General features: G+C 43.8%; 1 protein-coding gene and 1 non-coding gene across 8 annotated transcripts in view; both read left to right on the top strand.

The window, feature by feature from the left end:
• The window catches only part of LOC109916163 (nuclear factor 1 B-type), a 404,400-nt gene that overhangs the window by 149,388 nt on the left and 230,558 nt on the right, over positions 1 to 24,454 (top strand). The window lies entirely within an intron of this gene.
• On the top strand, positions 596 to 676 carry trnai-aau. Its single transcript has one exon. It is a non-coding gene; the product is annotated as a tRNA-Ile (tRNA).

Raw genomic sequence — 24,454 nt, 5'->3', positions numbered from 1 at the left:
TCTGCTCCTATGATGCTGCTTGGCCTGCTGTGTTCATCCAGCCCTGCACCTTGTTGTCTCGGATTCTCCAGCATCTGCAGTTCCTACTATCTCTAACTCTACTTACAATCTGTTTGGTGTAGATTCAAACTGCTGTAGGAGCTGTATGTTTGCTTATTCGCTCCTTCTGGGTCTAACCTATGTCTTGTTCAGCCTGCTAGGATTGCACCAATATCATTGTCATCTACTGAGCTGTGTTTTCTATGTCTCCTTTTACATAGTTTCAACCAGAAGTTTTAATTTCCAGAATGTCAATCTCCGTCTTAGTTCCATTAGAAACTGGAAGAATCCGTTTTCTTTTCTGAGTTTCCCTATTCAGTTAGACTTGTCTCAATAAAACAAGCTTCAAAATCACAGCTTTCATAACCCTTTGAGTTCCTATACATTAATTTGTTTTTTTTCTTATTTATTTACCACTAATTTTCAAACACAGGTCTTTGTGTTTTTTGAAATCAGAAACATTTTCTAACCCAGTTTGAAAGATTTTTATGTGATATTATTGAAAAGATGTGACACTATATTGGTGGAAGAGGACAAAATACAAAGTAGCTTATTTGGCCAAAATGTGGTTAGCTCAGCTGGTTAGAGCATGGTGCTAATAATGCCAAGGTCATGGGTTCAAGCCCCATTTTGGCCAAGTCTGTTCATTTCTGGCCATGAGTTGAGACAGGAAGCTTGTGTGACAGTTTTTACTCTTTTTCAAGGGCAGCACAGTGGCACAGTGGCTCAGTGGTTAGCGCTGCTGCCTCACAGTGCCAGGGACCCAGGTTCAATTGCACCCTCTGGCAACTGTCTGTGTGGAGTTTGCACATTCTCACCAGGTTTCCTCCCACAGCCCAAAAATATGCAGGGTAGGTGGATTGGCTGTGCTAAATTACCCATAGTGTTCAGGGATGTTTGGATTAGATATGGGTAAATGCAGGGGTAGGGGGCTGGGGCTGGGGCTGGGTCTGGGTGGGATGCTCTTCAGAAGGGCAATGTGGACTTGTTGGGCTGAATGGCCTGTTTCCACACTGTAGGGATTCTGTGAAAAAAAAATACAAAATCAAAGTATGACCAATGTAAAATCTGATGGCTCTCTTGTTTACTTACATTTGAGGTATTTAAGGTAGAAAACAAAGATGTCTCTACCAATTTATTGAATTAAATTGGACAGAATGTTACCATTTTTAAAGTGTTCCAGGGCATGTAACAACACTTCATAACTGAATTTGGTTGGAAGGTAAAATGTATTTTTTTTCAAATGGTATCTTGATAAGCTACAGTAAGCATACTTTCTGTGAACTGTGAATTTTAATGAACTGCTGATTGCTATTGCCATTGATCACTGCTCTTCATACGGATGCCCAAATCACAGATATTTGAAATAAATTGCTGCATCCTTTTTTTTGATCTTGAGTCAATGATAAAAAGGCCTGCTATTATAAGGTGGATTTCTGTAGCAGTTTGCACTCTGTTATCCCCTAGTAGCGTGTATGGTTGTCCTAATTTCAGCTTGCAGCGAGCAAGAATTTCTGTTCATTCTTTTCCCCAGGCCCCTGGTTCTCAGAAATGTCAAGCATCCACTTGTCGTACATTTATAGTTATTGGAATGGGTACTCTATATTTTATTATGTAGTTCCTCCTTAAAACAAGTTAGACAACTCCAACCAGAACGTTATGAAATAATTTGCCAGGTGTCTCACAATATTGAAGTGGTCAAATCATAATGAACACAAGTCAGTGCAAATGCAAAACATTCCCAACTTTATTAAGAAGCAAGTTACAATAGCTTTTACAACAAAACAATACTATCTCTAATCTTATTCAACCCCTTAAACTTACAGTACCTCCCGAGTCTCTTATTGATTTATGCAGTCGCTCTTTCCCTTTGGCTCTGTCTTTGGGACTGTGAAGCTGCTCTGTCTCTCTCCCTCTCTCTCAGTGGTCAGTTGGTCTCTGCCTGTTGCCATTCTGGTCTCCTCAGTAGGTCTCCAGGTGATTCAAGAGAATCCAAGAGAGCGGTCTGCAGGTGAACCCAGTTTTTAAACCTGTGGTTTTCTGGAATTTTCTATATTTCTGGCCAATCAGGGAAACTCGCATAGTGCTTTGAAAAATTGTCAATAATTTAGATGGCTTGCTACTGTTTGTTTCTTTGTGTAGTGGGACCCCGTGCCTTTCCATTTGAGCCCTCCTTTGTTTGGTTGATAAATGGTTGGAGACGTGTCTGTCCAGGATAACTGTTGCTTTTTACATTATGCTAATGTCATTAGCACCTGTGCGGTGTTTGCACTGTGTCCATTGTGTGGGTTTTATGACTTCACAGTTTTACTTGGCTAATGAACCCAGCATCCCTTGCTGTTTGGCCAAGTTAGCAATTTCCCTGTGTTGTAGCAGCCAACAGGCTGTTACATATCCACGCCCCTGCCTTTTTAATGGAAAGAAGTTATGTGAACGAAGTTGAAATGTAATTGTAAAAATTGGTTCTATTTGTTGTCAGGGGAGCCGATGTGTTTGTGTGAAAGCTATTGAGCCATTGTGCACATTGGTCAAGCCTACCATGTAATTATATGTACAACAGAGGAAAAGCTCCCATTGCAATAATCCATGCAGGATTGTGGTGCATAGACAACATTCAGTAATCTTAACAAATTGAAATGACAATAGTGATAACCATGGAAGTTCCATCTAATAGTCCCTCAGTGAGTGTACAGGCATTATTCATAGTTATCGGGCCCATTTGTTGGGTTATTTGTCTTTTCCAGCCTACAATCTTAACTGGTAGCATCCTGAGGTTTATCAAGGCGAATGCAATTAGGACAACAGCTCGATGAAAGAAGAAGTAAAAAAAGTTCTGAGGAAGGGTCAATGGACCTGAAACGTTAACTCTGATTTTTTCTTCATAGATGCTACCAGACCTAATGAGCTTCCAGCAACTTCTGTTTTTGAACCAAATTCATGGTTGACAGGCTATGGGCATACAATGGTATGACCTGTTTGTCTGCATTTATTCAGAATTGTCCCTATCAATGTCCCCTGTCTGTCCACAGCATATTGGAGGGAGTCAAGGTAGCCCATCCAAATACCTTTAGTTTTTAATAATTCTGATATTTTTGACTTTAAAGGTTCTCAACCCAACTTTATCACTAGGAATAATTGGAATCCCTAGCACCAAGCCTCGCCAAGAGTGTCCTTGCAGTTATAAAGTATACCACACCTTCTTGAGCTGCTGCAACTGATAGCTAGAGATGTTAGTGTGGATTCTCTCCTGGAACAAATATTCAAGCTGTTCATCACTAATCCAGGACAAGACTTTCCCTTCGCTTGCCTGTCTAGCTCCTCCCTCAGGTGTTCAGTCATCCAGTTACTGTGGATGCTGCACAGGGTGCTGTTTGGCTGCTCACTGTCATCCCTGATTTTGCCCCAGATGGTCTGGTTAATTGTCTTGGCATGGCTTTTTAGTATGGTCACTAAGTGGTGGCTAGCCTGATTCTCTGCTAGTTGTCTTGCGGTCTCTTGGACTATTGGCTTTCAGTCCTTCTTGGGCTCATTTCACTTGCTGAGTCAAGATCCTGAGTTTATTATCCAAATTAGCCGAATCAAGGGTATTGACCATTGGCATTCCTGCCCCCTATGCTGTGGCTATATCATTAAGGAGTTCCCTTCTCTTTCATCTACCAGCTGGGTTTTCTCTTATGTTTCCCAGTCCCTCATCCCATTATTCTACAGGCTTGAGGTGAATCTTATCAACCAAGTTTTTACCTGTGTGTTTAATTATTAGCCCATTGTGCGGCCCTGGCGTGTGTGTGGGGGATCAGGCTTGGGGAGGAGTCTTCACTACCGGTCTTAGCCCACTTTTGATTTTGTACTAGAGGAATTCTCCCTGGTGGGGCCACCCAGGCATCTCTATCCCAATTCTGACCCGTTGTCCAGGTTGTGTGCTAGGTACTATCATGCACCCATTCTTGGAGAAATGCCACCAATTGTCTGTGATCCCTACACTTATATATCACAATGTGGAGCTCCCATTGGGTTCCCTTACACCACGATTGTTACACTTGAATGCCACCGATTTTTGCAGGGTGGACCCAGAGGATCCGTGACTTACTATGTCATCTGCTGGATCACACCACAGATATCCAGAGTGCATCGTTTTACACGCCCTACATTTTTACATACAGTCATTATTATGCTTATATATAAAGCACAAATGCTGCAGAAGGGTTGCACCACTGCCTTGGAGAAGCTGCTCCGGTGTGCTTCATAAAAAGAGCACACGAATAATTTCGGAAAATATCTTTGTGTAATATCTGACACTGTGTTCTACATAACATTTTAAAATTGTCAAACTGTCCAGTTGTCACCCATTCCCGGCCCCTGCCATATTTTCAATGAAAAACAAAAAGAAAAATAGAATAAATGTGCCCCGTGTACACGATGTGGAGGGATGGGATTGTCATCTAGTGTGCAAATGGATGTTTAGCAGTGATAGGAGCTGTTCCTGATTAGCTAGCATGAGTTGGCTTGAGCACACATTTGGCTAGGGAACTTTAAAGCTATTTCCATAATGGGGTTGCCCCTGTCATCCTCAACACAGAAGCCATAGCCTGTTTTCACTTAAGCTGTTGCTGCCAGGAAGGTACCCCTGGGTGTTGGCCCCTTTTTCCAGACTTCCCATTGCCAGGTTAGAATCTTAGGTGCCCAGCAGTCCTGAATGAAATGGCTGTTTCGGACACAGATATAGCACAGATTGGGTTTCGGTTTCATTTGTGGGAGTTCTCTACTCTGCGGGCAGGGGACCCGTACGGAGGGTAAGTCAGTCTGGGAGTCCTTGGTGTATCCCCCACCCTTCCTATAGGCCTTTAAGTTGGAGGGGGCCTATAAGAACTCCGGGCCTCACTAATGTGGACCGACCTTTTGGGTGACTGCTGTGCCCTTAAGTCCCTTTCCCACGCAGCAATTCATTTGTGGAGAATCAAAGAACAAAGAACAAAGAAAATTACATCATAGGAACAGGCCCTTCAGCCCTCCAAGCCTGCGCCGATCCAGATCCTCTATCTAAACCTGTCGTCTATTTTCCAAGGATCTGTATCCCTCTGCTGCCTGCCCATTCATGCATCTGTCTACATACATCTTAAATGATGCTATCGTGCCCGCCTCTACCACCTCCGCTGGCAACGCGTTCCAGGCACCCACCAACCTCTGCAGAACTTACCACGCATATCTCCCTTAAACTTTTCCCCTCTCACTTTGAAATCGTGACCCCTAGTAATTGAGTCCCCCACTCTGGGAAAAAGCTTCTTGCTATCCACCCTGTCTATACCTTTCATGATTTTGTAGACCTCAATCAGGTCCCCCCTCAACCTCTGTCTTTCTAATGTAAATAATCCTAATCTACTCAACCTCTCTTCATAGCTAGCGCCCTCCATACCAGGCAACATCCTGGTGAACCTCCTCTGCACCCTCTCCAAAGCATCCACATCCTTTTGGTAATGTGGCGACCAGAACTGTACGCAGTATTCCAAATGTGGTTGAACCAAAGTCCTATACAACGGTAACATGACCTGCCAACTCTTGTACTCAATACCCCGTCCAATGAATGAAAGCATGCCGTATGCCTTCTTGACCACTCTATCCACCTGCGTTGCCACCTTCAAGGTACAATGGACCTGAACACCCAGATCTCTCTGTGCATCAATTTTCCCCAGGGCTTTTCCATTTACCACATAGTTCACTCTTGAATTGGATCTTCCAAAATGCATCACTTCACATTTGCCTGGATTGAACTCCATCTGCCATTTCTGTGCCTAACTCTCCAATCTATCTATATTCTGCTGCATTCTCCGACAGTCCCCTTCACTATCTGCTACTCCACCAATCTTAGTGTCATCTGCAAACTTGCTAATCAGACCATCTATACCTTCCTCCAGATCATTTATGTATATCACAAACAACAGTGGTCCCAACATGGATCCCTGTGGAACACCACTGGTCACAGTTCTCCATTTTGAGAAATTCCCTTCCACTACAACTCCCTGTCTCCTGTTGCCCAGCCAGTTCTCTATCCATCTAGCTAGTACACCCTGGACCCCATGCGACTTCACTTTCTCCATCAGCCTACCGTGGAGAATCTTATCAAACGCCTTACTGTAAGTCCATGTATATGACATCAACAGCCCTTCCCTCATCTATCAACTTTGTCACTTCCTCAAAGAATTCTATCAAGTTGGTAAGACATGACCTTCCCTGCACAAAACCATGCTGCCTATCACTAATAAGCCCATTTACTTCCAAATGTAATTAGATCCTATCCCTCAGTATCTTCTCCAGCAACTTCCCCGCCACTGACGTCAGGCTCACCGGTCTATAATTACCTGGATTATCCTTGCTACCCTTCTTAAACAAGGGGACAACATTAGCAATTCTCCAGTCCTCTGGGACCTCACCCGTGCTCAAGGATGCTGTAAAGATATCTGTTAAGGCCCCAGTTATTTCCTCTCTCGCTTCCCTCAGTAACGTGGGATAGATCCCAGGTATACTGCATCCGCTGTTCCCGTTGTGGCCTCCTCTACATCGGGGAAACCAAGTGGAGGCTTGGGGACCACTTTGCAGACCACCTACGTTCGGTTTGCACTAAACAACTGCACCTCCCAGTCGCGAACCATTTCAACTCCCCCTCCCATTCCTCAGACGACATGTCCATCCTGGGCCTCCTGCAGTGCCACAATGATGCCACCTGAAGGTTGCAGGAACAGCAACTCATATTCTGCTTGGGAACCCTGCAGCCCAATGGTATCAATGTGGACTTCACAAGCTTCAAAATCTCCCCTCCCCCAACCGCATCCCAAAACCAGCCCAGCTCATCCCCGCCTCCCTAACTTGTCCTTCCTCCCACCTATCCCCTCCTCCCACCTCAAGCCCCACCCCCATTTCCTACCTACTAACCTCATCCCGGCCCCTTGACCTGTGTGTTGTCCCTGGACTGACCTATCTCCTCCCTAACTCCCCACCTACGTTCACCTTTACTGGCTCCATTCCCGCCTCTTTGACCTGTCTGTTTCCTCTCCACCTATCTTCACCTCTATCCATCTTCTATCCGCCTCTCCCTCTCTCCCTATTTATTTCAGAACCCCCTTCCCCTCCCCCATTTCTGAAGAAGGGTCTAGGCCCGAAACGTCAGCCTTCCTGCTCCTTATATGCTCCTTGGCCTGCTGTGTTCATCCAGCTATACACCTTGTTATCATAGATCCCATTCAAGCCTCATTACAGGACATGTTGGAATGGTTCAATCCCAGACATGCATCCCTCCATCTTTCATGTTTTAGTGAAGATCTGTAGCTCGGGTTGTGGTTGGAGTTGTTGGTTGGTTCGCCGACAGAGGCTACACAGCACTGACGCTGTCACCTAGAAGGGAGACAAAATGTTTGCACGAAAACCAGTCAGCTTGGCGAACCAACCAACAACTCCGTCCCTCTGTCTTTCTGAGGCATGGGGGATAATGTGGAGAGGTGTGGGTTATGTCCCCGAAAACCTGCACAAATTGGGTCCAGAAACGCCGAGCGAAGAATTTTAGAATTTAAAATTAGCTTTATTGTCACATGTACTCAGATGAGTACAGTGAAAAGTTTACAAGTCATTACTTAACGATGCCATCTGAGGTACAAAGGTACCTAGGTACAAATTCTTAGGGCAAAACATAGAAAAATAAAGAAATAAAAGTTCAGAATAGCAGTCCTTCCAACCCATTCTGCACCACCACCTAGCTTCTAGACCACACCCAGCATCACCTCGAGGCTCGAAGTCCACGCTGGGCTGAGAGACTGCCACGCCGCCCACCTGCTGGGATATTCCCCTTTGTGTTGTTGGCAGTTATGCAGCACCTCTATGGGGTTTGCCTTATCCTACCCTACAATGGTGAGGACTATTGCCTTCATTCTCATCAAGGGTCCCCCTCCCTTGCTGTTGGTTCTCGGGGAGAATTGAATGGACCGCTGGACTAAAGTACATAGTAATTAATTTGGTTTGCTTGGCAACATCTAGTCCGTGTACAATGGGCTGGTGGTGGAACTCATCAAAAAATGTATGTAGATCTGAGGTGGAATCAAAAAGTGTCTACTTTTTGGTGATGTCCACTATTGGTGTTGTGTATGTAGTGCGGTCATCAGCTATTTGACACTGGGTGAACACAGGATTCACGGGCTCTAGTTTCGGTTGTGGATTGAGTTGGATTTGAAGGTGCCATCAGCTAGGAGAAAGGCAGCAGGGGGTTCCTAATCTGCGGGGCAGAGATGGATTTGGTGCAGTTATGTCAGTGTGGCGCCTTTTGTTATCTCCCTGGGGAGGTGTGACCCCAAATGTATACATTATCGCATTCTGTGCAGAGACCTGGTTTGCTAGAGAGTGTATTGGTCCTGGCACTTTGAATGCTCCATACTAGGGCCTGATATGCATTGCTCTGCATTCTAGGCTTGGAGAACCTGTGCAGCCGTTTGGAGCTCACTACACTGTTGTTCCAACTTGTCAATGTACGCTAAGATTGTCTCCCAGTCCACAGTGGCCCTCCTCTCACTAGAATAGGCTGTTTCAAATTGTGACCAGAACTTTCCCATGTGCGCCAGGTTTTCCTGTGTCCGGTACCCTGATCTTTAATTACAGGTTTTAACTTTTCCAATTCATCAGACACAATTTCTAATTGGTCTTGCAGTGATCTAAAATCAGCTAGTCAGCTGCATGAATCTTCTGAGCTACATGTTGTTGCTAATGCTGTAGTTATTTTAGTGGCCTTTGTTTTCTAATTTGTTATGTGTTTCTTACCATTATATCTTGGGCCATGGAACCCGTGGTCCAGTGCGGGTCTAGAGTGCTACAGAATTCTGAGATAGTAGGAACTGCAGATGCTGGAGAATCTGAGATATACAAGGTGTAGAGCTGGATGAACACAGCAGGCCAAGCAGCATCAGAGAGCAGGAAGGCTGACATCAGAAAAGGGTCTAGGCCCGAAACGTCAGCCTCTCTGCTCCTATGATGCTGCTTGGCCTGCTGTGTTCATCCAGCCCTGCACCTTGTGGTCTCGGATTCTCCAGCATCTGCAGTTCCTACTATCTCTGAGGAAGGCTGACATTTCGGGTCTAGACCCTTCTGAAGAAGGGTCTAGGCCCGAAACGTCAGCCTTCCTGCCCCTCTGATGCTGCTTGGCCTGCTATGGAATTCTGTCCATTATACCACTTTGTCAAAAAGTATTGTCTGAGTGTCGTCCCATGTCTGAAGAGGGGATACTTGTCCCATTTTGCTAGCGAGCGTATTATTGCTGGGACCTTTACTGGATTTCTCTTCCATGTTATTATGTTGTGGGAAGTGCCTGTAGTTAGGGTAAGGTTTCAGCTAAATTCTTGTTGCAGCTTGTCAGAGTCTTACGATTAGAAATAGAGCACAGTGTCCGCTTCTAACACTACCTAGAGATAGGTCTTCAACGCCTCCTCGTAGCCTGACTGTAAGGTTCCCACACCTATGTATTATGTCTATCCTGGATCTCCGGCTGAATCTCTAGCTCCTTGCCAAGCCACAGGTCCCTGATTCTATACCTGACTTCTTTTACTCTGGGTCCCCAACCTAATCTCTGGCTCTTTGCCAAACTACAGGTAAACCATTTAAAAATGTAGAAAATCAGGTTTCATCTGCAGACTGCGCTCTTGAATCTTCTGGCAGCTCTCAGCAGAGACCAGCACGACAAGAAGCAGAAACCAGCTGACCATCCAAAGAGAGAGAGAGAGAGGAAGAGAAAAAGCAGCTTTGCAGTCCCAAAGACAGAACCAGAAAAAGCATGACTGCGTAAATCTAGAAGAGACTCAGGATTTATTGTAATCTCAAAGGGCCAAACAGGACTAAACATAATATTATTTTGTGGTGAAAGCTATTGTAATTGGCTTCTTAATAAAGTTGGGAGTGTTTTGCATTGGGACCGCCTTATGGTTGTAGTGATTTGACCACTTTGCTATTTTGGGACACCTGGGCAAATTCAGTCAGGTTGGAGTTATCTAACTTCTTTAAGGAGGAACTAGACAGCATTTGGTGTCCTCGGGTGGTCTTTGACAAGAAACGATGGTAAGGTTGAAAAATCAAAGCCGAACCCGTCAGACTGGTATCCTCAGAATTCAGCTTGAGCCATAATTAAGAGGATAAATTCCCCATGTGATAGCCAGGATTCAAGTGAGTAACTGAAGATACAGGCAGCCAACCAGAAATTGGCCAATCAGCCAGGTGTTATACAGCCAGAACGAGGAAAGCACAAGCTAGGAAAGGATAACAGAGTATAGAGAGATTCTGATGAAGTCAGTTCGAGCGGGACAGGCCCAGAAACCATAGAGACATTTTGGATTTCTTGAAAAAAACCACGGGTGCTTTTATTTTAACCCCCTGTTGTCCCTCTTCCGGAAGTCTTTCATGGGGTCACTGTGTGGGGAGCTTTATTTTCTGTTCCGATGAGTAGAAGAAATTTGCCTTTGAATTTTAAAGACTTGTCCCTCTTGTGGGAGTGTCTGATGGGGATGGAGCTGAGGGGATTTGAGTTTTAGTTTATTTTTGAGTTTAATTTACTTTGAAGAGAGGAATGTTTACTCTGAATTTTGACCCTTTGTTGTCCCTGCCCCAAGAGTGCTTGTTTGGGACAGAGTCGAGGGAAGGCCATTCTTTATTTCCAGGGTGGAAAGACTTTATTTTGAGTTCAAGAGAGTTGAGGGACCTTTGAGTTCCAAAGAGTCAAGGGAACTTTTATACTTGAAAGGAGTAGAGACATTGGGAGCTGTTGACATCCCTACATGCTCTACAACCCGTTTGAAACAACTGCTAGATGTTTAAAAGAGTACCTGGCACAAGCAGCATATATTGGGTCAGGGACCCAGGGATAGACATTAAACACAAGTGTGAGCAACTCTACAGTCAAGCTATGAGAACTGGTTAAAGACCTGTCTCTGGGTAATTTTAGAAAGGGCCACAGTGCCCTAGTTCTACACATTTAGGACTTTGAGAGGTTGCAATAAGAATTTAGTGGAAGCCATACCTCAACTACAGCTGCATCCCATAACTTAATAACATGGAAGACAAATCAAGGACCCAGCAATAATATGTTTGCTAGCAAAGTGGGACAAGTGTCCCATCATGGGAGGACACTCTCAGACTAAACCTTTTTAAAAAGTGGCCCAAATAGAAAGAATTTTGTAGTAGCCCAGATTGACCCTGGGCCACAGGTCCCTTGGCCCAAGACATATGGCAATACATGCATAACAAATTAAGAAAGAAGGCCACTAAGATGAGCACAGCAATAGCAATAGCATGCAGCCTAGAAGATTCCTGTGGCTGACTAGCTGTGGGAACGATTAGAAATCGATATAATGAATTGGAAAAGTTAAAACTTGTTAAAGAGCAGGACATCAGAATACAGGAAAACCTGATCGGTATGGGCAGTTCCAGTCACAATTTGAAAGAGCCTGTTCTAGTGAGAGGAGATCTACTGGGGACTGGGAGGCAACTGCAGCATACATTGATAAGCTGGAACAACAGTGTCGTGAGCTCCAAACAGCTGCACAGGTTCTTCAAACCTGCAATGCAGCGCAATGCACATGTGGCCCTGGTATGGAGCATTCAAAGTGTCAGGAACAAATACAATCTCTAGCAAACTAGGTCTCTGCCCAGAATGGGATAATAACGGTTTTGGGGTCCTACCTCCCATGGAGATAACAAGAGGGCCCACACTGACACATCTGCACCCAATCAGCCACCCTGCAGATCGGGACCTCTGACACCTTTCTCTCAGATGACTGTGCCCTCACGCCCACTCCGAACCACACCTGAAATGAGAACCCATGAATCTGTGATCACCCAACAGCAAATTGTCACACTGCATACACAATTGCCATTCCAGCCACCCAGCTGTCAGACATCGCCAAAAAGGTGACACTCTTTGAGTACACCTCAGACCCATGTACAGTTTTTGATGAGATCTACAAACCGTCCATTGTACATGGACTAAAGGCTGTTGAGCAAACTGAATTTATCACCATGTGGCTTAGTTCAGCAGTCCATTCAGATCTGCACGAGAACCAATAACTAGAGAGGAGGATACTTAACGAGGTGAAGGTGGGAGTCCTCATTGCTGTTGGGCAGGATAAGATAGACCCCATAGAGGCACTACATAAGTGCCGACAACAAGAAGTGGAAGATCAAGTGTAAGTTGCTGGGAACTCAGGACTGGCACGTTCCTGTAAAGATGAAGGATAAGTATGGCAAGTTTAGGAAACCTTGAATAACAAGAAATATTGTGAACCTAACCAAAAAGAAAAAGGAAGCATTTATCAAGGCTAGGAGGCTGGGAACACACGAAGCAAAGGTGGAATACAAGGAAAGTTGAACGAGATTCAAGCAAAGAGTCAGGAGGGCTAAAAGGGATCATGAAAAGTCATTGGCTAACAAGATTAAGGAAAATCCCAAGGCTTTTTATACATATATAAACAACAAGAGGGTAGCCAGGGAGAGGGTTGGCCCACCCATGGACAGTGAAGGGAATGTATGCGTGGAGCCAGAGGAAATGGGTGCGGTATTAAATGAGTACTTTGCATCAGTATTTACCATAGAGAAGGACATGGTGGATGATGAATCTGGCGAAGGGCGTGTAGATAGTTTGGGTCATGTTGAAATCAACAGGGAGGAGGTATTGAGGTAGACAAGTCCCCAGGGCCTAATGGGATATACCCCAGAATACTAAGAGAGGCAAGGAAGGAATTTGCTGGAGCCTTTCGGGAAATCTTTGTATCCTCACTGGCTACAGAGGGGGTCCCAGAGGATTGGAGAATAGCCAATGTTGTTCTTTTGTTTAAGAAGGGTGGCAGAGATAATCCAGTTAATTATAGGCCGGCGAGCCTTACATCAGTGGTAGGGAAATTGGAGAGAATTCTTCAAGACAGGATTTACTTCCACTTGGAAATAAGTATATTAGGGAGAGGCAATGTGTTTTTGTGAAGGGGTGGTCATGTCTCACTAATTTGATTGAGTTTTTTGAGGAAGTGACAAAGATAATTGATAAGAGTAGGGCAGTGGATGTTGTCTACATGGACTTCAGTAAGGCCTTTGACAAGGTTCCTCATGGCAGGCTGATACAGAAGGTAAAGTCGCACGGGGTCAGAGGTGAGCTTACAAGATGGATAAAAAAGCTGGCTCGGTCATAGAAGACAGAGGTTAGCAGTGGAAGGATGTGTTTCTGAATGGAGGCTAGTGGCGTTCCTCAGTGATCAATTTTGGGACCTTTGCTATTTGTAATATTTATATAAATGATTAGGAGGAAACCGTAACTAGTCTGATTAGTAAGTTTGTCGATGACGCAAAGGTTGGTGGAATTGCGGATAGCGATGAGAACCGTCAAAGTATACAGCTGGATATAGATTGGTTGGTGACTTGGGCAGAGAGATGGCAGATGGAGTTTAATCTGGAAAAATGTGAGGTAATGCATTTTGGAAGGTCCAATCCAGATGGAAAATATATAATAAATGACAGAACCCTTAAGAGTATTGATAGGCAGAGTGATCTGACTGTACAGCTACACAGGTCACTGAAAGTGGCAAAGCAGGTGGAGAAGGCTGTCAACAAGGCATATGGCATGCTTGTCTTCATTGGTCAGGGCATTGAGTTTAAAAATTGGCAGGTAATGTTGCAGCTTTATAGAACCTTAGTTAGGCCACATTTGGAATATTGTGTTCAATTCGGGTCGCCACACTACCAGAAGGATGTGGTGGCTTTGGAGAGGGTACAGAAAAGATTTACCAGGATGTTGCCTGGAATGGGGGGCATTAGCTATGAGGAGAGGTTGGAGAAACTTGGGTTGTTCTCACTGGAACGATGGAGGTTGAGGGGCGACCTGATAGAGGTCCACACGATTATAAAGGTTGTGGACGGAGTGGACAGTCAGAAGCTTTTTTCCAGGGTGGAAGAGTCAATTACTAGGGGGCATGGGTTTAAGGTGCGAGGGGCAAGGTTTAAAGGTGATGTACGAGGCAAGTTTTTAACACAGAGGGTGGTGGGTGCCTGGAACTTGCTGCCGGGGGACATAGTGGAAGCAGTTACGATAGTGACTTTTAAAGGGCATCTTGACAAATACATGAATAGGATGGAATAGAGGGTTATGGCCCCGAGAAGGATTGGGGGTTTTAGTTGTGACGGACAGCATGTTGGTGCAGGCTTGGATGGCCAAAGGGCCTATTCCTGTGCTGTAATCTTCTTTGTTCTTTGTTCTTTTGTTCTATCCCATCAGCTGTGCCCAGAAACTCTGGTTCTAGTTTTTCTGGCTTTTTCAGGAGATGACCCGCACCTCTCTCACCCAAGAACAATGGAAAAACTGTGTCCAAACTCTTATCCTATGACTCGGAAAAAGGGATGGATGCATGTCTGGCATTCAACCCCTCCCACGCCTCTTGTAATGAGACTTGGGTCCTCCACAAACTAATTGCTGTATGGGAAAGGGACTTAAGGGCACAGCAGTCATCTGTAAATCAGTTCACTGAAGCGTGGTCTGGAATTCTTATAGCCACCCTCCAACTTGGAGGAATGAAAGAAAGGGCAGGAATACACCAAGGACTCCCAGGCAGACTTCCCCTCCATACAATTCCCCATAAGAAGGAATTCCCACAAATGAACCCCCAAACCCAGTCTGTGCTATAATTGTGGCCGAACCAACCATTTTTTTCGGAACTGCCGGGCATCTAAGATTCCATCCTGACAATGGGACGTTTGAAAAAAGGAGCTAACACTCAGGGTACCATCCTGGCAGAAATGTCTGGAGTGAAAACAGGCTTTGGCTTGACAGCCCACCACTCCACATCTTGCATACGGGGCATATTTATTGTTTTCTTTAAAAAATGGGGGGGTGGGTCAGGAGTTGGTGACAATTGGACAATCTGACACCTCCAAAATGTTATGTTGAACACACTGTCAGATATTAGACAAATATATTTTCAGAAATTACTCTTGTTCTCTTTTTAGGAAGTGTACCGGCTACTCCAAAGCAGTGATGCAACCCTTCTGGAGTGTTTATAGAGTATTATATTTAAATATTATAATGAGTGTTTTCAAAAATGTAATGCAGCCACAGAAGAAAACAATGTACCCGGGATACTTGTGGTATGACCCACCAGACGCCAGATGGTGTAAGTGGTACCCTTGGGGGTTCGCCCTGCAAAATCATTGGTATTCAGGTGTAACAATTAACTCATGGTGTACAGGAGACCAATGAGTGTGGGGATCACAGACCATTGGTGAAGTTTCTCCAAGAATGGTTGTATGATAGTGGGATGCCTAGCGCACAGCCTGGACAAGGGGTCAGAGTTAGGACTGCAATGCCCTGCAAAGCCTCACCATGGAGAATTCCTCGAATATGAAATTAAAAATGGGCTAAGACTGGGAGTGAAGACTCCTCCCGCAACATGTCTCTCTCACACAAACACACGCGCATACACACACACACCAGGCCCTCGCAGTGGACTAGTACTTAAACTCACAGGTAAAATCTTGTTTGATAACACTTACTACGAACTAATACCAATCTTAATAGATGTATCAGGGATACAATTACTGGAATGGTATCCTTCCACATTAAAATAATCATATTCCCACCCATCCCATAGAATAATGGCATGAGGGTCCGGGAAATATGAGAGAAAACCCAGACCAGCAGTTAGTAAACAAAACTGAAGGGAACTCCTTAATGATCTAGCCACAGCATACAGGGCAGGAGTGCCAACGGTCAGTCCCCTTTATTTGGCTAATTTAACAATAAATTCAGGATCTTGACCCAGTGAGTCAAATGAGACCTGGAAGGACTGAATTCAGGCAATGAATGCAGGCAATCTACAAGAGTCCACAGGGCACCTCTGGCTTGTTTTGTTCCTCAGACTACAGGGGAAGGACTGGAGGACAGCTAATGTGGATACACTTTTTAAGATGGATGGTAGAGATAAACCAGGAAATTACAGACCGGTGTGTCTCACGTCAGTGGTAGGACAACTGCTGGAGAAAATTCTGAACAAATGAATTAATATCCACTTGGAAAGGCATTTGTCAATAAGGGATAGTCATCATGGCTTTGTCAGAAGCTTGTCATGTGGCATGGTGCCTCAGTGGTTAGCACTGCTGCCTCACAGCAGCAGGACCTGCGTTTGATTCCACCCTTGGGCAACTGTGTGGAGTTTGCACATTCTCCCCATGTCTGCATGGGTTTCCTCCCACAGTCCAAAGATGTGCAGATGGGCCGAATATCCTGTTTCCAAACTGTTGATATTCTATTCTGTAACAAATTTGTTAGAATGTTTTGAAAATGTGATCAAGAGCGTGGATGAGAGAAGTTCAGTTGCTGTAGTTTATATGGATTTTAGCAAAGCCTTTGACAAGGTTCCACATGGGAGACTGATTGAGAAGGTTAAATCATGTGGATCTGAGGTAAACTTGTTGAGATGGCTCAGAAACCGACTTCCACAGAGCTGACGTGAAGTGTAGAGGGGGCAGTATTTATGCACTATCGAAATGTGAGAATGGCAGAACAGATATGTCCAAATGCCAATCTAGAAAGAACAAATGGCCCCACAGGAGTGGGGGGAGGGGAGAGATGACATAGTGACAGAGAATGCAACAATTAAAACTAAAAGAAAGGGAAGAAATGGGAGTGAGTTCACAATCTGAAGGTGTTGAACTCAATATTAAGTCCAGAAGTTTGTAAAGTGCCTAGAATGAAGATGGGATTTGTTTCTCCAGTTTGCACTGTGATTCACTGGAGCATTGCAGCATGCTCAGGACAGACAAGTGGGCATGCAAGCAGGATGCACTTTTAAAATGACTGGCCACAGGAAGGTCAGAGTCATGCTTGTACACAAACCGGAGGCGTTCTGCAAAGCTGTCACCCAGCCTGTGTTTGGTTTCTCCAACATAGAGTAGGCCTCACTGCAATAGACCAGATTGGAGGAGGTTCAGGTGAAATGCTGTTTCACTTGGAAAGATTATTGAGGCCCTGGGATGATGAGCAAGGAAGAGGTAAGATATCACACCTTTTGTGCTCCCTCTGGGATACTTATTATTTATGATATATATAAATGATATAGATGAAAATGTGGGGAGAACGTTGAGCAAATTTGCAGAGGACATCAACATTGGAAGTGGTTAATAACAAAGAAGATGTTTGTAGGTTACAGGAAGATATAGTTGGGTTGGTCAGATGGGCAGACCAGTGGCAGATGATATTTAACCCTGATAAGTGCAAGGCGATTCACTTCAGCGGAAGAAACCAAATGAGGGAGTATTTAATGACTGGCAGGACACTGGGTAGCTTAGAAGAACAGAGGGATCTTGGGGTAATTCTTCATAGACCCCTGAAATTGGCAAAACATGTGAATAGGATAGTTTAAAGTTTTTGAGAAGATTTGTAGCTCGGGTTGTGGATGAGGTTGTAGACGTTTCATCACCTTGCTAGGTAACCGGAAGTAATGCCAATCATGCCAGCAAAGCGAGGCAGATAAATAACAAATGGGACAGAACACAAATGCTTCAGCAGAGGCGCACTGACGATGTTACCGAGCAGGGTGATGAAATGTCTGCAACCAAACACACCAGCTCGGCGAGCAAGTCTACAACCTCAATAGGATAGTTATGAAGGCAAATGGGACACTTGCTTTCATCAATTGTGGCAGAGAGTATAAGAGCAAGGAGGTAATGTTGGAGTTGTACAGAGCATTGGTTAAGCCATAGCTGGATAGTTCTGGTTGCATCACTGCAGGAAGAATGTGATGGCATGAGATGGCTCACAGGGGAGGTTCACCAGCATATTGCCTGGGATGGAGAAATTGAGCTATGAAGGACAGACTAGATAGGCTTGAATTGTTTTCTTCAGAGCAGTGAATACTGAGGCGCCAAAAAATTGAAGTGTATAAGATAATGAGGGGTATCGACATGTTTAGAGAGCAGCTGTTCCCCTTGATTGAGGGGTCATCAGAACAGGACATAGTTTTAAGGAAAGGGGCAAGAGATTTAAAGAGGATTTGGGAGGAAAAATCTTTTTCACTCAGTGGGTGGTGGGAATCTGGAATGCACTGCTTAGCAAATAGAACATACAAACAGAAGAACATAAGAACTAGGAGCAGGAGTAGGCCATCTGGCTCCTTGAGCCTGCCCCGCCATTCAATAAGATCATGGCTGATCTTTTTGAGACTCAGCTCCACTTACCCGTCCGCACACCATAACTCTTAATTCCTTCACTGTTCAAAAATTTATCTAGCCTTGCCTTAAACACATTCAGCAAGGTAGCTTCAACCACTTCACTGGGCAGGGAATTCCACAGATTCACAACCGTTTGGGTGAAGAAGTTCCTCCTGACCTCAGTCCTACATCTGCTTCCCTTTATTTTGAGGCTATGCCCCTTAGTCCTAGTTTCACCTGCTAGTGGAAACAACCTCCCTGCCTCCACCTTATCTATTCCCTTAATAATCTTATATGTTTCTATAAGATCTCCCCTCATTCTTCTGAATTCCAATGAGTATAATCCCAGCCTACTCAGTCTCTCCTCATTATCCAACCCTCTCAACTCTGGAATCAGCCTAGTGAATCTCCTCTGCACCCCCTCCAGAGCTAGTATATCCCTTCTCAAGTAAGGAGACCAAAACTGCACATAGTTCTCCAGGTGTGGCCTCACCGGGACCTGATACAGCTGCAGCATAGCCTCCCTATTTTTAAACTCCATCCCTCTAGCAATGGCAGACAAAATTCCATTTGCCTTTTTAATTACCTGCTGCACCTGCAATCCTACTTCTAGCGATTCATGCACAAGGACACCCAAGTCCCTCTGCACAGCAGCATGCTGCAATTTTTTACCATTTAAAACATAGTCCATTTTGCTGTTATTTCTACCAAAATGGATGACGTCACACATATCAACATTGTACTCCATCTGCCAGACCTTTGCCCACTCACTTAGACTATCTATATCCCTCTGGAGACTTTCAGTGTCTTCTGCACACTTTGCTCTACCACTCATCTTAGTTCATCTGCAAATTTTGACACACCACACTTAGTCCCCCAGTCCAAATCATCCAAGTAAATTGTAAACAATTGCGGTCCCAATACTGATCCCTGAGGCACACCACTAGCCACTGATCGCCAACCAGAAAAACAACCATTTCCCCCTATTCTTTGCTTTCTACTAGTCAACCAATCCTCTATTCATGCCAATACATTACCTGTAATACCGTGCAACTTTATCTTATGTAGCAGCCTTTGGTGTGGCACCTTGTCAAATGCCTTCCAGAAATCCAGATACACTACATCCACAGGTTCCCCATTGTCCACTATGCAAGTAATATCCTCAAAGAATTCCACCAAATTAGTTAAACTTGACCTACCCTTCATGAACCCATGCTGGGTGTTCCCAATGGGAGAATTTATATCCAGATGTCTTGCTATTTCTTCCTTAATGATAGATTCAAGCATTTTCCCTGCTACCGAAGTTAAGCTAACTGGCCTATAGTTACCTGCTTTTTGCCTACTTCCTTTTTTAAACAGTGGTGTCACATTGGCTGTTTTCCAATCTGAGGGAACCACCCCAGAGTCCAGTGAATTTTGGTAAATAATTACCAGTGCATTTGGTATTTCCCCCATCACCTGTTTTAGTACCCTGGGATGCATTTCATCAGGGCCAGGAGACTTGTCTACCTTTAGCCCCATTAACTTGCCCAGCACTGCCTCCTTAGTGATAATGATAGTTTCTAGGTCCTCACCTGCTATAACCTTCTTGCCATCAGTTTTCGGCGTGTTGTTTGTGTCTAACGCTGTGAAGACCGACACAAAATAACTGTTTAATGCCTCAGCTATTTCCTCATTCCCAGTTATTAAATTGGCCTTCTCATCCTCTAAAGGACCAATGTTTACCTTCGCCATTCTTTTACGATTTACATATTTATAGAAACTTTTGCTGCCTGTTTTTATATTCTGAGCTAGTTTACTCTCATAATCTATCTTACTTTTCTTTATAACTTTTTTTGTGGCTTTCTGTTGGCCTTTAAAGATTTCCCAGTCTACTAGTTTCCCACTAATCTTTGCTTTTTTGTATGTATTTTGTTTTAATCTGATACTTTCCTTTATTTCCTTAGACATCCATGGCTGACTATTTCTTTTCCTACAGTTCTTCCTTATCACTGGAATATACTTCTGCTGAGCACAGTGAAAAATCGTTTTGAAAGTCCTCCACTGTTCCTGAATTGACCCACCATAAAGTTTTTGCTCCCATTTTACCTTAGCTAACTCCTCCCTCATCCCATCATAGTCTCTTTTGTTTAAGCACAGGACATTGGTACTGGATTTAACCTTCTCACGTCCATCTGTATTTTAAATTCGACCATACTGTGATCGTTCCTTCCAAGAGGATCCCTAACTGTGAGATCATTTATTATTCCTGTCTCATTACACAGGACTAGATCTAGGATAGCTTGCTCCCTCGTAGGTTCCATTACATATTGTTCAAGGAAATTATCGCGGATGCATTCTATGAACCCCTCTTCAAGGCTGCCATGACCAACCTGGTTTGACCAATCGATACGTGAATTAAAATCCCCCATGATAATTGATGTACCATTTTTACATGCATTAGCTATTTCTATGTTTATTGCCTGCCCCACCACGATGTCATTATTTGGTGGCCTATCGACCACACCTATCAGTGACTTCTTCTCCCTGCTATTCCTAATTTCCACCCAAATGGATTCAACCTTTCGTTCAGTAGAACCTATATCATCTCTCACTATCGCCCTGATATCATCCATAAAAATTAGAGCGACACCACCTCCCTTACCTGCCTGTCTGTCCTTCCGAACAGTTTGATACCCCTAGATATTTAACTCCCAGTCATGACCTGCAACCATGTCTCTGTAATGGCCACTAAATCATACCCACTTGCCATGATTTGCGCCATCAACTCATCCACCTTGTTTTGAATGCTCCGAGCATTCAGATAAAGTGCCCTTATGCCAGTTTTTGCACCTTCTTTTTGGGTCCCATCACCTCCATTATTAACAGCTCTTGAGTTCTCCTTCCATTTAACTTTTTTCCTAATTTTCAATGGAGTATAGTGGAGACTGGAAACGTTACAACCATTAAAAAAAATTTGGATGCATACTTAAATATCATAACATTCAAGAATATGGGGCAAGTGCAAGAAATTTGGTTTAGGACACGTTAGTGGTAGTTATGTCAGTGTCGACTCGATGGGCTGATAGGCATTTTCTGCGCTGTATGAATTTAAGAATCTATGAACTGACAGAGAATCAAGCTAGTCACCATTTAGTGACCATACCAGAGGCATTTGCCAAGTCTGTTAACCAGATCATCGAGGGCAAAGTCAGGGATGACAGTGAGTAGCAAAACTGCACCCAGGACAGCAAGTGCAGTAACTGGATGATTGAACAGCTGAGGGAGGACCTAGACAGGCTGGCCAAGGGAAAGTCTTGTTCTTGGTTGGTGATTAACAGCTTGAACATTTGTTCCAGGAGAAGACCCACACTCACATTTCTAGCTGTCAGTTGCAGCAGCTCACAAAGGTGTAGTACAATGACAACTGCAAGGACAGACTTAGCAAGGCGCTGGGCTTGGCGCTAGGGATTCCAATTATTCCTAGTAACAAAGTTTGATTGAGGACTTTTTGAAGTTAAAAATATCAGGATTATTAAAAAAAAAAGTATTTCAATGGGTTACCATGACATCTACCTGTAGGCTGTGGAGAGACAGGGGACATAGATAGAGACGACTGTAAGTAAATGCAGGCAAACAGGCCTCTTTCATCTAGCTGTGGTCTTAATTGCACTTGCCCTGATATAGCTCAGGATACTACTAGTTAAGATTGCAGGCTGGAAAAAAATAGATATCTAAATAGATCTGAATGCTCATTATGAATATTAATGTACATGCACAACAGGGGCTATTAGATCGATGGAACTCCTATGGTTATCACTGTTGTCATTTCTATTTGTTTTGGTTACTGAATGTTGTCTTTGGACCACAGTCCTGCATGTGTTATCGCGACAGGAGTTTCCCTCTTTTGTACCTATGATTATCTGATATATTGACCAATATATACACGGCTTTCACAGAGCACATGGGCTCCCCTGACAACAAACATAACCAACGTGTACAATTAGGTTTGAACCTCATTTGCATAAGCTTCTTTCCATTTAAAAGTGGGGAAAAGTAGCAGTGCCCTGGCTACTAAAACACAGAGAAATTGACAACTTGGCCAAACAGCAAGGGATGGTGTATTCATTGGCCAAGTAAAACTCTGAAGTCACAAAACCCACTCACCTGACACAGTGCAAACATAGTACCCAGGTGCGAATGACGTTAGTGTAATGTAAGAAGCAACAGTTATCCTAGACAGACATATTCACAACAGTTTACCTTACCAAAAAAAGGACGGCCCAGGTAGAAAGGCATCAGATCCTGCTAAATAAAGAAACAAACAGTCGAATTCCGTCTAAATGATAGACACTGTTTCAAACTATTAAGTGAGTCTTCCTCTTTGGCCCGAACTATAGAATGTTCTGGAAAGTATAAAAGGTTCGCCTGCAGACCTTGCTCTTGAATATCCGTGGAGACCAGCATGGCAAGAGGCAGAGACCAGCTGACCATCCAGAGAGAGAGGGGGAGAGAGAAGAGAAACCAACCTCACAGTTCTAGGGACAGAGCCAAAGAGAGAGTGACTGTGTAAATTTGAAAGAGACTCAGGAAGTATTGTAAGCTTAATGGGACAAATAGGATTAGAGCTAGTATTATTTTGTAGCAAAAGCAATTGTAACTTGTTTCCTAATAGAGTTGGGAGTGTTTTGCTTTGGTGCCGACTTGTGTTCGTGGTGATTTGACTGCTTCAGTATTGTGGGACCCCTGAATAAATTCATTCATAACATTCTGGCTGGAGTTGTCGAGCTTGTTTTGGGGAGGAACTAGACAGCAATTTATATGGTGCTTTTCTCATCTACAAGCACTATTGTGGCTCATCTACATTTCTACTGTGTGCTGATCTTTATGATACACTGACCTGTGTCATTAGGACAAAGTGAGTAGAGCCATTTATAATAATGAAAGTTGGTGGTGAAGCTGGCACATTTAAGTACTGGCATAACGTAAAAGCTGTATTTTTTTGATATGAAAGAACCCTTTCATAATAATTGACTGCCTGACTCTGGTTTTATCAGAGGTGTATCCTGTGAATATAGAAGCTCTAGTTATTCTCAGTGACAGTTCTGTTTGTTACAAATATGCAGATGTAGAATAGGCAACAAACATCTTGTACCATCATACTGATTTCAGTTTTGCAACACATTTTATGTGCAACCTGAGTAACTTTGAACTGAGCTATAGCAGTAAAGTTATTGTGGTTATTCATTCTATCATAAAAATGGTTACGGTCAATGATAGTAAATGATAATGATAATAGCGATTAAAGGAAGGAATCCTTTGCATGGTTGTTTCTCCATTGCATTCAACTTAAAATGAATGGACTTTATCTTGTAATTGGGACACCCTTTAATAGTTGTCAAATGCTATGTGGTGTGGCTACATATAAAGCAGGGTCTTATTTGAAATAAGAGAGCGAGTGATAGCCGATCAATCATTACAACATCATTTGGATCCATTCTGGGAACTGCAGAGTGGGAATTGCCTTGGTAACGCAGGGCTGTACCTTGAAAAGGCTTGTCTGCTGGTTTGTCAAAGTGAAGTGATGCACAGTGTAAGCTCGTTTCAGAGATAGTAGGAACTGCAGATGCTGAAGAATCTGAGATAACAAGGTGTATAGCTGGATGAACACAGCAGGCCAAGCAGCATCAGAGGAGCAGGAAGGCTGACGTTTCGGGCCTAGACCCTTCTTCAGCCTTCCTGCTCCTCTGATGCTGCTTGGCCTGCTGTGTTCATCCAGGTCTACACCTTGTTATCTCAGATTCTCCAGCATCTGCAGTTCCTACCATCTCTATCCAAATGTTGTATTGCCTACAAAGTTTCAAACTCAAGGCGTTTGACTGGGGACTCATTTGTAGCTCAGAAGTCTGATGAATGTTTCCCCTACAAACAAATGATCAACACAATTTAAACCACATAAAACAAAAGCCTGAAAAACGATTGCAGATGCTGGAAATCAGAAACAAAAACAGAAATTGCTGGGAATTTTCAGAAGAAGGGTCACTGGACCCAAAACATTAACTCTGATTTATCGCCACAGAATCTGCCAAACCTGCTGAGTTTTTCTGGCAATTTCCATTTTTGTTTCAAACCAGACAAACCTGCTCAGCCACAAATACCAGGAGTTGCAGATTGAGATTGGAATGATCACAATGTCCTTCAGTAATGTATTATTAAAATTCCTCACTCTAGTCAC

Source organism: Rhincodon typus, chromosome 3 (genome assembly GCF_021869965.1).
Source record: "Rhincodon typus isolate 14 chromosome 3, sRhiTyp1.1, whole genome shotgun sequence".
Classification (NCBI taxonomy): domain Eukaryota; kingdom Metazoa; phylum Chordata; class Chondrichthyes; order Orectolobiformes; family Rhincodontidae; genus Rhincodon; species Rhincodon typus.
The sequence above is the reverse complement of the archived record's forward strand: the minus strand, read 5'-3'. Positions and strand labels throughout refer to the sequence as shown.